Source organism: Pholis gunnellus (assembly GCF_910591455.1).
Source record: "Pholis gunnellus genome assembly, chromosome: 6".
In the NCBI taxonomy this organism is placed as follows: domain Eukaryota; kingdom Metazoa; phylum Chordata; class Actinopteri; order Perciformes; family Pholidae; genus Pholis; species Pholis gunnellus.
Genome location: NC_136532.1, coordinates 6,927,057 through 6,941,622, shown reverse-complemented (window position 1 = coordinate 6,941,622; position 14,566 = coordinate 6,927,057).

The following is a 14,566-nucleotide window of genomic DNA, read 5'->3' as shown; positions in this document are numbered from 1 at the left end:
GCGACCTCGAATGTGTTAAATTACGAGCCGCTACCAAGGAAACAATTTATGTTCAGGCAGACTTTGTAAGGTTTAGGGAAGAAAACATCTTGGTTTGGTTTCAAAGAAGTAAAGTTAAGTTTGCTACCTAGCTTAACCTTTGCAAACGTCCTCCCTGTTTGAACAGCGGCGGACGACAGAACAGCTGAAGACCTCAACAACTCCTGAGAGAGAGAGAGAGAGAGAGAGAGAGAGAGAGAGAGAGAGAAAGATGCAAGTAGAAAACCAGATAGATATAACGTGTTATTATACAGTCAGCACAGTTTGATTAGTATGATTATTTAACCCTATGTCTCCATTTTGTGGATGAATCGTATTAATAAACTAAATCTACAAGCATAGTGCTTCAATACAGTCCAGAGCTATCCACATAGACCAATGGATGGTTTTCTTTGAATGGGAATATGTATAGAGGTATGATTGATTGATTGCAAAAAAAAACAGTTGTATTTAGATGCAATTAATAACTACAGTGATATGTACATTAAATTCAATTACTTTTACAGTCACATGAGAACATTTTAAATGGAAACAGATGGTACCCAAATGGACAATTTGAAGGTTCTGCCTTAACATTCCTCGACCAAAACTTCTCCAACTTTGCTCTGCTTCACTTCAATAGCACCAGTCTGTACACGGGTAATGTTCAGATCTTGTGTTATGGTTTGCTGGAGGTTTTGGGCTGCAACTGGGATATTCTCTCTAGAAATGTACAATTTTGTAATGCGGAAATTAAATCTTACATTTATGCTGTGTTGCATCTTCATTTACTCTGACCCAGTAACATATAGTATATGATGGATACAATATCTGAAGACATCTCAGAAGTGTTAGCTTTATTATGATACCAATATTATTCAAATAGACCTTGTCGTTGCAGAGATAGACTCTGTACGTTTTGGGCATGTCATTTTCGAGCAGGGGCCTGAGCCAGAGACCTAAAGTCCAGACTGTACTTTTACATCAGTAGGATTTTAGATACAGGACGTTTACTTATAATAAGGTAGTTTTACATGAATGTATTGGTACTTTCACAGTAAAAGATCTGAGTATTCCGTCAACCACTAGTGGGGAGTGACAGCTTTTCATCAACAGGTAGAAAAAGGAAGAAAAGTGGGGTGAAGTGTCAGAGACACAGGAAATGAATGCATGTTGCTGGAAAGATGTCAATGCTACGCAGTAAGCACTGCCTAAAGGAAGGTGGGCGCAGTTCCTTTAGTACCTTCTCAGGCCGGCACAAGGGTGTGAATCAGCTGTGGGAGGTGCTGCGGGCCAGTAAAATGAGCAGTAGATGTCTGTGACACTGTGAAGGTAATGATGAGATCAAGTTCCAGGCCCATTGTAGTCTATTAAGGAGATGAAAAAACCCACAAAAAAACACATGGGTGTGGATGAGCTGGGTCTCTGCAGACACCGCAGGTGTGGGCCTGCTGTCTGTCCCAGTCCTGGGTCTGATGGTTGCTCTATTTCGACCGCTTAGCCTCCTCCACACACACACTCGCAGAGTCCTAATTCGCCCGGGACGACTTTAGCAAGATAAGTGAGATAAGCTCTGACACGAGCATATTTCCAGAGTTCAAACTAACTGGTGTGTGTATCCTGACATCATTGAGCTCAAATTATACCCCGCCCGCCTCCCACACTGAGCAACTCTCCCACTTCAAAGTGTGCAAGAGAGAGAGAGAGAGAGAGAGAGAGAGCGAGAGAGAGAGAGATTAGAGAGTTGGAGTGTGAACTACAGATAGTTTGTTTTGGTTGCAGAATTTGCATTGATGTTAGCGGATCAAAATGCTCTCCCATCTGGTTTCATGTACAGTTTCCATAATGATTCACCTGCATGTGTCGTCAGCTGACAGTAAACGTGCACGTCGCTCACACAGAATTTCAATGACCTCGAAAAAGAAGCCTACTACTCAATAAACAGTCAAACGAGATGTATGATATGTGAATGCACTTAATTGCCGGGGAAGTGTTTGCGTTTTCACGTACGCCTCTGCCACATTTGATCTGCTCTGTTTATAATGAGATGTTTCTTAAACAAACCACACGAACGGAATGCAAATCAGCCCTGAGCGCAACAAGGGAGATGATGTCTTCTCCGTGACGTGCGCGGCCTTGTTTCGATTGCGCGACGGAGAGTGAGTTTCGCCTTTTTTTTTGCAGCAAATGCAATGATATCAGATGAGGAGAAGGGGTTGGCAGGCACGAGCGCATTAGTTTACATTACAGAACAGCAGTATAGTGTTTGGCACTGGGCCTGTAGCACTGTACGGAGCTGTTACAGTAACAAGACAGCAATGGAGCCCGACAGGCCACTACTCAGGAGCGCAATTACACACATTACACACACACTGCTGCTTTCACAGGTGGCCTCCTATTATATAATGATAAGCCCAAAGCCTCTCACACACATTAGCGTTGCTCTTTTGGAGCATATATGTGTGATCTAGATGTCTGCACTGTAATGTAATGTGTGTTTGCGCGTCTGAGTCCATGAGCAAAGTAGATATTTGTGTTTTGTGGCGGGTTTGCAGTTTTCAATCTGACAAATTGATGTTGATTTTGGCTCGTTATTAAGGCTATGGTGTGTGTGTATGTGTGTGTGTGTGTGTGTGTGTGTGTGTGTGTGTGTGTGTGAGTGTGCAGCATGCCTCCCTGACATCAGATTGTGGCCTAAATGTACCATAAATTCAAGCAACAACTTTTTTTGAACTTTGCAGTTGTTTTCAGACTTCACCTGATGGCCCCTCCGATGAGATCAGGGCCAAGTAAAGTAAGGGCCCATGACCGCAAAGCACGTGTTTCTGCGTGTGTGCGCGTGAGCGCGCGTCATCCTGGGACCATGAAGGGACCACCAGGGAAGAAGGGGCAGTCCAGAGACCAGAGAGAATAGACAAGGGAGGCTTTGAACCTGATCACATTCCGATTCGCATCGGCTGTGCACAAAAAAAAGGAAGAAACGACATTTTTATTGTTTCTTCCAAAATCACCATTGACAGCGCGCATATGGCACGGAGCCAGCAGACCAGCCCGCATGACTACAAAACGCCAGTTAGTCGTATTTATATTTCCAACTAACCTTAACCTTATTCTTTTTTTTTTCTTCTAAATCCCATGTCTCAACCATAAATAGCTCCCAGGCTTTCTCCTTCTCCAACGCGCATTCTTGTAAAATGCCGCTGCGTAAAAATAGATATACAGTTGTCCATAACTGGCACCCAATAACACAATACCTCCCGTTCCAAGGACTTAGCTCCTCCCTATGTATGTGTGAGTGTGTGTGTGTGTGTGTGTGTGTGTGTGTGTGTGTGTGTGTGTGTGTGTGTGTGTGTAGCGGGTGGGTGACAGCTGGGATCGCAGCGCTCCGCTCCAGTCTGTGGTAAGAAGCTTCATCTCCAAATAGGATGAGCGTCGGCTTTTGTAGAAGGGAGTGCATTCCGATCCGTAGCTAGTTCTGGGACCCCCGGTTCGTTCAGTCCACCAGAGAGGAGTTTAAAAGCCGAAACGTCGTTTTTTTCCGGTTCTTTTTCTTTCTCTCTAGTGTGGATTTCCGATGGATATTCCGATTTGAAGAGGTGCGATTCGAGCGCGGCATGTAACAAAAAGAAGCGCATGAGAAAAAGTAGCGCTCGCGTTGTTATTCCGAAACGAGCCCCGTCTGAACTGCTTTTGAGAGCCCTACCTCATGGATTACTAACAGACCGAGCCGTGAAACTACTCCGAGGCATATCCATTCATGAGCTGAAGGTAAGGTTTTCTTTGTTTATTTCTAAACTTTAGGTGCGCTTTATAGCCTGCGCCAGTACTCGCTGCACCGCGGGAGGCTTGTAGTCTGTGCAGCCAGGCTGCCGGGAGGCAAGTGCACCCAGCTTTCCCAGGGCTACTTTATTAATTTAGGGTGATTTCGCGTGTTTATTATAGCATTTTTAAAAAGTTGTTAGAAAACAGAAAGTGCCTGTTATCCAATCCACATGAGAACTGCGATGCTTTCGTACAAGATAAACCCATTCCGCCGATGTAAACAGACCGCAATTTGGTGCGTAATCCCTCTAACGCTGTTTACCCATGTGGAATAAAGAAGTGTCAGCCTCAGAGGACCTTATTGCGGATATTGTCGAGTCCAAACACAAGCAAAAACAATATCAGTATCATTCCGGATAGCAGGTATCCTACATGTACGGCGATATGAGAAATGTGCTCCTGAACTTGCGGGACTCGGACCGATCTGGTCCTCGGTGCCCCCCCCCCCCTCAACATCGTAGATTCTAAAGGTGCAATAAAATATACAGCCACGAAACTACCAGTTGAAGACGAGAACATAAATATTAAGAATTGCCAGTATTTAGAGGATTGTTATGAAAACGCCGAAGAGCCGAAGCGCTTGCTCCATTATTACACATTGCATGATGGGATTTTCATTTGCCATTTATTTTCACATGATTGGAAATTCAGAATTAGAGCAGCAATTCACACGTACACTAATGATGCAGCCGGTGTTTACAATGTGTCTTTCTGTTTTTGTGCTCTCCATAAAAGCTCATCTGATTCACAGAGACTTGATGTGAAATAATTTGTAATTCTACATGCTGAATTTTTTTTTTTTTATTAATTGTATTGTACTTATGTGAGTTGTTCGGGAGGATGAGACTTTTTCTTTCTCTCTTTCTTACACGCATATGCACACGCGCGCACACACACACGCACACACACTGTCTTGGGTGTTGTTCAGGGATTTGGAGCTACCAGGAGGCGGAGTGGCCACTATTACTCTGGTGCAAAAAGATCAATCAGATGTTTGTAAGTCCGGCCAGGAGGCCAAACTGCACTGGTCTTAGAAGTGGATTTGCTATTAAATGAAGTGCTGCTGCACATTATTTCTTTAACAAGCTGGGAGAGGAGATAGAGGCCTCACAAACCACCTCCAGCAGCCTGACTGCCAACACCCATGTCACTCCCAGTGGTTTCTCCTTTCCCCTCCTCTCCTCCCGTAGCATGAAAGAACCTCCCCACTGGGAAAAGCTGGGGGGAAAAAGGATTCAGCAACTGTAAATGTAGGTTATAGATTATCAAGTGTGCAAGGGTGATGGTAAATGGGTGAATCTAAGGAGTATTGAAAGGCCAAGGCCACAGCAAAATGCATCTCTTGGCAGCTGATTTTCAGCGGCAGCACATAGTGTTTTGGAAACATGATTCCGATATTAGCCTTTCAAAAAAAAAAGATTTCATGCCTGCTCTGAGAGGGAAGGGTGTTGTGTTTCATCTGTTTTTTCCCTGATATCACTGGAAATATTTGGTGCTCCTGCGTGTTGCATATTTTTTTTTCATCTGTGACCTCATGTGTTTTTTTGCAGTCAGCATCGCTGCATGCTGTGCTGGGTATTACACTCAGATCTTAAACGTGAAATAGCAGAATGTTTGAACATTTTACCTCTGCTCGTCCTACAACATCAGCCTCAAGGCATTCAAATGTCCTGGAGGCAATTTTTTGAAGATGTTGCACGGGCTGCAAATCCCGCCACACTGTTTCATAAAAGGCTGCAGCGCCACAAACCCGAGTGCTAATCCTGCTATAAACTCACTATATACGTTGACATGTTGCGGTGCTGATACATGAATTACAGTGTGATTACCTTTGTCACAGCAGCCCGCCTGCTCTCCTCCTGGAGAGGCAGAATAGATCAGAGCCACCACTGTTGTTGCTTGTATTTGGAGCAATGCTCCGTGGAGCATTTGATCCGCCGATCCCCTAACAATAGCGATGGGGTTGGCATAGTGTGTGACTGATGTGGATTTGTCACACTGTATGTGTGTGTGTGTGTGTGTGAGAGAGAGAGAGAGAGAGAGACAGAGGGAGAGCGAGGGAGAGAGATGGAGAGTCTGTTTGCCAGTTCAGGACAGATGCAGCAGGAGTACAGTAGGTTTGAATAATTGATAAATGAATTGGCCCTCTGTTATAAACAATGAGAGCGGTCAGCTGCTGTTAACCACAGGTCCTCATTCAGACAGTGTCAATACCCAGCATTCAATCGTGTGTGTATTTATGCATATTTTATAAAAAAGGCATGTTTTATTGATGCACGTCCTTGGTGTGTGGGCTGGTGTGTGTGTGTGTGTTTCTTTATTAACAATTAGAGTGCGAGAAAGCATCAAACCCCCTCTCACTCATCTGGATGTGATTTATAGACGCTTAACCCATTTTCCTGATTTCCACATCTTTTCTAGAATTGCAGCTGCACCAATAGCACGGCCTCATTGATTAAATGACAAAGAGCTCTAGTCGAGGAACAATAAAAAAGAAAAGAAAAGGGATAATCATGAGCATGTTTGTTTTTGCACATTTCTGCTTTTTTTTTGGTCAGGGGGGGTCAGCATAATCAAAGACGCTCGCATTCTAACGGAGCTGTCCATCACAGATGTTACGTGGCGCAGTTGCTGATTATAGCTGTGCTGAAGTTGTCTCTCTCTCTCTCTCTTTTTTCACATTCAGTGGGAGTCGGTTGTGATTCAGGAGGTGAAAAAAAGAAACAGTGGAGATAATCCAACGTGCTGTATTAAATTACGCAACCCCCCTCTCCGTATAAACATTTTACTTAACCTTTTGCTGCTCCGTCTCCCTCTCGGATTTGGTTATGATTTTCTCCACCGACCATCTGAAGTAGAACACATTATTTGATAAATGCCTCTTGTTTGATCTAAGAATACTACCGTAATGATATCATATGGGCCTGGAGGAGACAGCAGACCTACGCCTAGATCCCTATCTGCTTTGTTTATGCATGCGAGCTGGCAGCTTATTTTGTTCACCAGCCGCCATCCTCTCTAGTTAAGTTTGAACATATCACCCCTGTTTATAGGTGGTGATAAATGCTATTCACAGTACCGGAGAGACCTAATATATCTCACTGCGCAGTTTGGTCCGGGGTTCTCCATTCACTCACAGCATGGCTCATTGCAAACGTAATCACTCGCTGATCAGTTGCTTCAGAGTGTTTCTGGATGTTCTCTCTGTCTTCTACTCACACACACACATATGGATGCACGGCGTTCCACTTTTCCAAGTGTTCTAAGTTGTTCTAACTGGCTGCTTTCCCACCCACACTTAGCATTAACCCCTTCCGGCTCCCTATAAATGACTCTACAGTGCACCCATTTGAATGAACCGTCCATGTGTTAAACACTCCTCATACTCGTCACATTAGCATAATTGATTGAGCGTGTTTTCACCGCCAAGAAAGCCGGAGGCCATGAGGGAACCAGGCGAAAGACTTATTTTTTTTTTGGGGCCGGGCGCCGCCAGTCAGCGGTTGAGTTGGCGGGAGTGTCTGTTGGTGGTTTTTGGCTGTTGGTCCTTGGCACAGCTTTGTTGTTAGAAATGAAGTGAATCAGAAAGTGATAGCCAGCCCGTTCAGAAGAAGGTTGTCGAGGATTGGGCAAAAACCTGCCAAAGAAAACAACAACCAACAGGCAACATTCAAAATCCCCTCATAACATCAGGTTTCTCATCATGGATTTCTGTTTTGATCCACATTTTAAATACCCAGTACATGCGACAGTAACACACAGTAATACCTTTGTCACAGCTGCGTTCGCTCGCCTGTCATTACTCAAATGGAGTGGGGAGGGAAAGCATTTGCGGGGGATAATCCGAAAGCGGCAGGACTTTATGTGCGATTGCCTGGGAGATGGATGAGCGTCCGGCCTTGAAAAGAGCCGAGTCTTGTGCCGTACAGATGATGTCAGTCCTGCTGTCGAAGCTTTCACAGGAGAGAGTGGCCAGCTGCGAGTCACAGTCTGTTAAGACTCATTAAGGCCGCATCCGCCCGTTGAGGGTGCAGTTATTTCTGTGGTTAGTTTGCTTGTTGGACGCCCATAAGAAGGTGCGTTGTCACATAAACTCTGCTCCTTCTTCTTTTGCTCTTTTAGCCCCAACTCTGCCGACACCTCGTGTCTATGTCAGGCCTTTTCCCCATTTTTCTGCATATATATAACTGTACCACAAAGCACGGAGGGTGGCTAATGCTGGCGGTGATGGTGGTGGTGGGGGGGTTTGAATGTGTGTACTACGTTTGTGCACTCTCTCCGCGACTATGCAAGCGTGTTTGCGCGGCGTTGTTCGAGTGCATCTGTCCCTCCTCCCCGGGCCCCAGCGATTGGCACCGCATCTCTCATCTATTAATCATAGAGAGCGCTTGCTCTCTCATTCCGTTGCCATAGTTTCAGGACCTGAGACGGTGTTGGGGTGCCTGGCTGCCTGGAGAGAGGAGAAGTGAGAGGAAGAGGAGGAGGAGGAGGAGAGAGGAGGGAAGGGAAAGGAAAGGAAAGGAAAGAGGTGTGACTATGGAGGAGAGGAGGAAATGATACAAACAGTAGCAAGGGGAAAAGCAGAACAATTGAAACAGGGCAGAGGAGGGAAGGAGGGGAAGTGATCTAAAGAGCAACGGCAGGCTAACGCAGCGAGCAGGTCCTCACACTGTGGATGAGTGCGCTTCAAGAACCAAAATGGATTCCATTTTTATCTCAGAAGCAAACCCTCTATCTCCGCCCGTGCGTGCCTATTTTTCAGTCCTCTTCTTCACGTTCACACACACACACATTTAATAAACTCCCATTCTCCTTCCCCAAAGAGAGCAGAAGCACATTTTCACAGTGGGCATCATCTGGTGAACGGACGCGCTCGTTGGGGCCGGTGCATCTTCAGTGTGTTACGCCATCGTTATTTCACCTTGCTTTACAATGGGAGAGCCCTCCACTGAGCCGAGATGGAAGATGGGCCAGGGCCTCCGGTTTCATGCTCAGTTGGATGTGTTGATGGCAAATCATGCTGAATTCATGTGTTATTCAATGATGGATTACTGTGGAAATAAACCACTATGGAAATTTTCCAAGGCAGGGAATGCTTCTTTCTGTCAAGCCAGGTCTCTCTGTGTTTATCTGCCCGTCTTTCTACCTTTCCCGTTCCTGTTATCTTTCTCTCTCCCTCCACATTTAGACCCCCCCCCACCCCACCCCCTCTCTGTGCAGAGGGGAATACTGAACACACGCTGCTACTTTCAGAGAAGGGGCTTGTTGTTTTGGCTGTCGGCTTTGTGCCTCCCATATGACCTCATAATCTCATTTGGGTCTCTTAATGGCTAACCATGCACTAATGCGGCGGTTGTGCTATCGCCCTGTCTCATCACATCGCACCCCGCTTGTGAGCATCACCAACGGGAGCTTTCGAAAGAGCAGGCAACCGGCAGCGCTGTAATCATGGAATTCTCAGGACACACAGACTGCTTTCCCTCAAACGCGTGTGCACACAATTAAGCATAAACTCACTCATACACACACACACACACACACACACACACACAAAAGGCACATGTAAGTGCGCGCAGATTCACGCGCCGGGGCAGTTCCTTTCATGTCAGAGGAATAAAGAAAGCTTGTCATTGTAGCAGTGGTGCACAGCGAGTGCCAATGGGCAGAAACTCAAGAGTACCTGATTGTAGAGTACACTGTGTAATTCTGCCTTCACCGTGGATGGACTTTCTGCGGGGGGAACTACCATTAGGGGACAGAGAGGACAAAGGAGGAAGTGATAGGGTGCGTTTGCTTCTTTTCTTTTTTTTTTGTGTGCCGGTGGCACTGGGGTGCTTTTGTGCCTTTGAAGTGACGGGAATGCAGGTGACATCATAGGGGTCGCATTCTCAGGTGCAGCAGGTGAATTAATCCAGGTGGCAGGGGGGGGGGGGTGAGGTAAAGGTGTGTGTGTGTGTGTGTGTGCAAATCTGGCGGGTTAATGCTCCCTAGTATCTGTGGAAGCAGGTGTGCATGGCTGTGTGTGTGTCTGTGTGTGTGTGTGTGTGTGTGCATCAGTCATCAAAGCAGAGGAAAAGCCATGTGTGTAAGGTGATCTGTATGCTCATGGCAGAGCAGCAGTCATACTCTCCCAGAGGCTATAAGCTTCACTGAATGTGGAAACAAGCTTCTTCTTCTTCTTCTTCTTCTTCTTCTTCTTCCACAGACCCACTGCTGGTTTCCACGCGCTGACCAAACAGATTTAGTCTATTATCCACAGCAAAAAGAAATTCAGTTCAAATCATCTGTCGGCGGGGATCTCGTGATGCAAACATTTAGTAGCCCGCCTGAAAGCTGGCAGGGATGAGCTCAGCTCAAACAAGCATCGACGGATATCCTAGACAGCAGGTAATTTGTAACAAGCATCCCAAGCTCATCTGACACACCGATGATGATGATAGATTGTGTGTAATTGGCCCTGGGTGAATATTAATTATTTCCAGGTGACTGGTAAATCTCCACAATGACCTGTAGTGATTCTGGCACACAAACACGAGACGAAATTAAGGACAGACTTTCACATTCAGCCGCATGAAAGCAATCAAAACAATCTAGGTTTCGGATATTGGTCGCTAATGTCCGAAACCTTACACAACCAACGTTATTTTAGTTTATATTCACAGTGGTCCTTACAGCAAATAGAAAAACACAAGCTTCTCCTCAGAGTTGGTCTCAAACCTTGTTAGGAAATTAGTCCTCTCCTGGTCACAGTGGCTGGCAGACTACAAGTGATTCCCCCGAGGGTCCTCTATTTCAGAATCCAATCAGGCAGAACTCGGAACAATATTACCTCTGTGTGTGTGTGTGTACATTTATTACATAGCTAATGAACAAATTGCAGCCATGTGGCATGGCCTGGTGGCTGGTGAAAAAAAAAAAGAAGGAAAAAAGAAACGCACTCAGGCACACGCACACGCACACGCACGCACACACACACACACACACATACTCCCCAGTCACTGTCTCGCCCTTTCCCTCTTTTCACCACAAGACACACACACACACACGCACACACATGGCCAGCCACAAGGCCCCCAGTGTTCTTGGCCTGTCTGTCCATCAGCTCATGCGGAGCGCTGGGCTGGGAGTACTTATCATCACTCTGCTGAGTGGAGGCCTCACAAAGGCCCACTCACATCACACACACTCACACACACACACACACAGTCAGCACAGGGTGACTGCTGGGTACAGCCGGGTCCGCTGGACTGATGAGATGTCTGGTGTGACAGCAGCCTGAGCCGACACTGGGAGGAAAGGAGCCCGATGGAGACTAGAAGGCAGGTAGACAGGTAGGAGGGTAATCCTATCGTTGATGGAAAACGTTTCAGTGTTTCTAAATTGTTTTTCCAAATAGGAGGAAGTGCAACTGCGGCCTGAAATTATTTTTAGTGGGAATGTTTTTACAATCCAGGAAGTGTGACACCCTTACAGTAGCCACAGGAAAGAGGTCACGGGGAATGGTTGGACATGCAAAACCCAGGAAACCCTGTGGTTTTTGTTTAGTGGAGACGTCAACGCGTAACCATATCTTTTGAGCTGCCTAAACATAACAAGGGATAGTACAACTTATAGCTAACAGTCGGTTAGCTTAGCTTTGCACAACTGATACAACAGATAGCCTAGCTCTGTCTAAAGGTAAAAAAAATGTGCCTAATCTGTATAAAACCCCAAAATCATGTAAAAAGGCATCTTGTGGTTTTACAGGGCTTTTGTTTTTTTTTGCTGGCAGGAGTAACTTCCTGGAGTAGAGACTTCAGGAAGTTGCTGTGTCCTTTATAGAACACCTCGTAAAACCACAAGGTGTCATTTTTACACCTCAGTTTTTGTTTCAAGTTAAACAACCAAGTGAGCATTTGGAGGTGTTAGGTGGATTTTGTTACTTTTGCACAAAGCCATACTAGCTGTATCAATCCTAACCGGCTGTTGGCTATAGTTTCATATCTACCACACATAAGGTGACCAAACGTCCTAGTTTTGTCCTGGTGTCACGCCGAGTCCGGACAAATATCTTTAAAACACTAAAATGTCCAGGTTTTCAACAGTCACTACCGAAATTGTCCCAGTTTTCACCACAATAACTATAATGATAATAATAATAATATACCTGCTTTCAGCGTTAACATAGACATTTTTTCATGTTCTCTCCCACTTATTATTACCTAACCTAATATAAAAACATTAACAATGCACCACGCGACTTCAACACTTCATCTTTTCTGTGTCAATCAATCAATGCGTCATTGTCAAGGCTGTTGCTATGAAGGTTTCGGCTCTTTCTGACAGGGCCTGTCAGTACACTAACGGTTAGCTGTCGTGCCGAAGAAAAAGTCGATTATTTTCTAACGAGCCCCAAGAGGCTCGGGACCTTGCACGGAAGCTGGATTCTTGCGATGTCACAAGATCACGCGAAAATCGCAAGATGACATATCACACGAAAATCCATCTGGTCAGGCTTCAAGTAACGCGTCTGTGTCAAGGACCAATCAACGTCCTGTGAGGAGCTACTAGTAGCAACTGGCGTGGCTTAGGTGTGTGCAAGAGGACACAAAGAGGCGACCTTAAAACAACAATGACGGCTCCTAAAGGGGTTAGTGTCGATGCCGCAATAGCATCAGTTATATAAGACCTGGAGAGTATTTAATAAACTATTTTTTGGTGGATTTTAGGAGACCACACAGACATTAAAGTGGTATAGATCTTCTCATCGACCTCTTGGCAAGACAGCGAATAAGTGTATTTACCCAAACTCCTTTCATCCTGCTTTTTCATTGCCAAGATATGATATGGATCCATTCAGCATGAACATTTTGCAAATATGTTCAGAATGAACATTTCCTCTTTATAGAAAAGTAATCCAAAGAGTGTGTTTCTCAAACAAGCGTTGATGCAACTTACTGTAATCGTACATGAACGTCATCTTGAGGAGACAGTTTTAGGAAAGAGACAGACAGACAGTCCTCCGGTAGAAGCAGATACTCAGGGGTCAGGGGTCAGGGGTCAGGGAGGAAAGAGGAAAGAGGAAAGCACCGACTCACAGAGGTAACAGGGATATTTAAGCAGACAGGTGGAGAGGAAAACAGCCTGTCAGAGGGGTGGAAGAGGCTAGACGCTTAGCAGTGGAGGCAGGCAGTGAGGTTTTTGAGGCACGCAGAGCATAGGAACTCAACACGTGTCCTTTTTAAAAATGATTTAACCTCGCCCCTTCAATCCGGACAAAAGGTGCTCTGTACCGTACGCGGGCAGGTAATCAGGCAAGCGGGTTGACAGGCAGGAAGACAGGCAAGCTGTGAAGCAGTAGTGCCTTGCATGATAATGTATTCATTCATCCCCCCACTCTGATAATGTTCACAGCATGCTTGTCTTGATTCATTCATCACAGTCTCACGGGGGCTTTTTTGTCTTTTCTTATTTTTGTGTTATTTGTTAAAATCAGCCTCTCTGATTTTCTATACCTCTTAAGGTTCTGATTTGTGCCCTGACTGGATTATTCAAGAGGCGATTGCTCCTGGGTTTGGGAAGGTATTTGAGGCTATGTGCATGTTTTGGAGTCTTATTTGCGTTCATCTGACTGAGAATTCTGGGATGAGGCCTGTTCTGGTCTCTTGAGTAGTTTGATTGGGCGGCGCAGCAGCTGCGTGCTGCAGCGGCGTGTCTTTTGATCTACTCCCGTCCTCAATTATTGCAGGGGCCGTCTCATCCATTTCTCTGTATTTGTTACTTGTGGGATCTGTTTCATTTCATCCAAATAACCAACAAATCCTCCGTTTATTGATTGTGGTATCATACAGCGATTGAACCCGTGATTATATAATTGGGTTTTGGAATCGGAGTGAGGAGGCATGGCGAAGCGCCCGGCTCCTCTGAAGAGAGTTTGATGAGTCAAAATCGGTCAGACACCATCAAAGAGAATTAGTCCTGTTTTTGGAAGAGTTTATTAGACTGCGTGTGTGTTCGAATCCTGTTTGCATATAGGCTTTAAACTGATGCTGTCAGGTAGGATCCGGTAGGAAAAACAGACAACATGCAATTCATTAGTCATCCCCTCTTCAGTTTCTCTCCTCCTCCCTATCTTTTTCTCTCCTTCTGCGTGTTTGCATCAGAGCACATGTGAGCTAACGCTGGGTGCATGAGTTCTAGTAATGCTAGCTAGTCTAGTAATGCTAGCCTGGTAACTAGATAGGAACATTGGGCTATCTAGACCCACTGTCCGTTAAACATTTACGTGGCGTAGCTGTGTCTCGCTAACAAGGAATGGCTCTTTTTACAAATTTGCGCAGCTAATTTTCTTTATCTAAGTGATGTTTTGTCCTCTGTTTTTGATTTTCTGTTCATATCAGATCATTGTAGTGCCCTCAACCATCCTTCAGCTGCTTTTAAACCTGTATTCAAGGGTTAATTGGGCCACATTGGGAGTTAGAAAACCACACTCTGTCTATGAGCATCATTTTTTGGTTCTTCCTCAATAACTCGGTTATTAGAGAGAGTAGTGTTTTAGTCTCCTTTTCACAGCCACACTACCTGGTCTCCATCTCGAGTTTACACTGCAAAGTTACAGTAGGTTACATCACCTCGCATGACAACAAAGAAATCAGACAGCGAGGAGAGGAGGTGGGAGTCTTCGGAGGTGCAGCTCTGACCTAGATAAGACTGGGAGTTTGGAGTCGACGCTGTGGCTCAGGCCCGC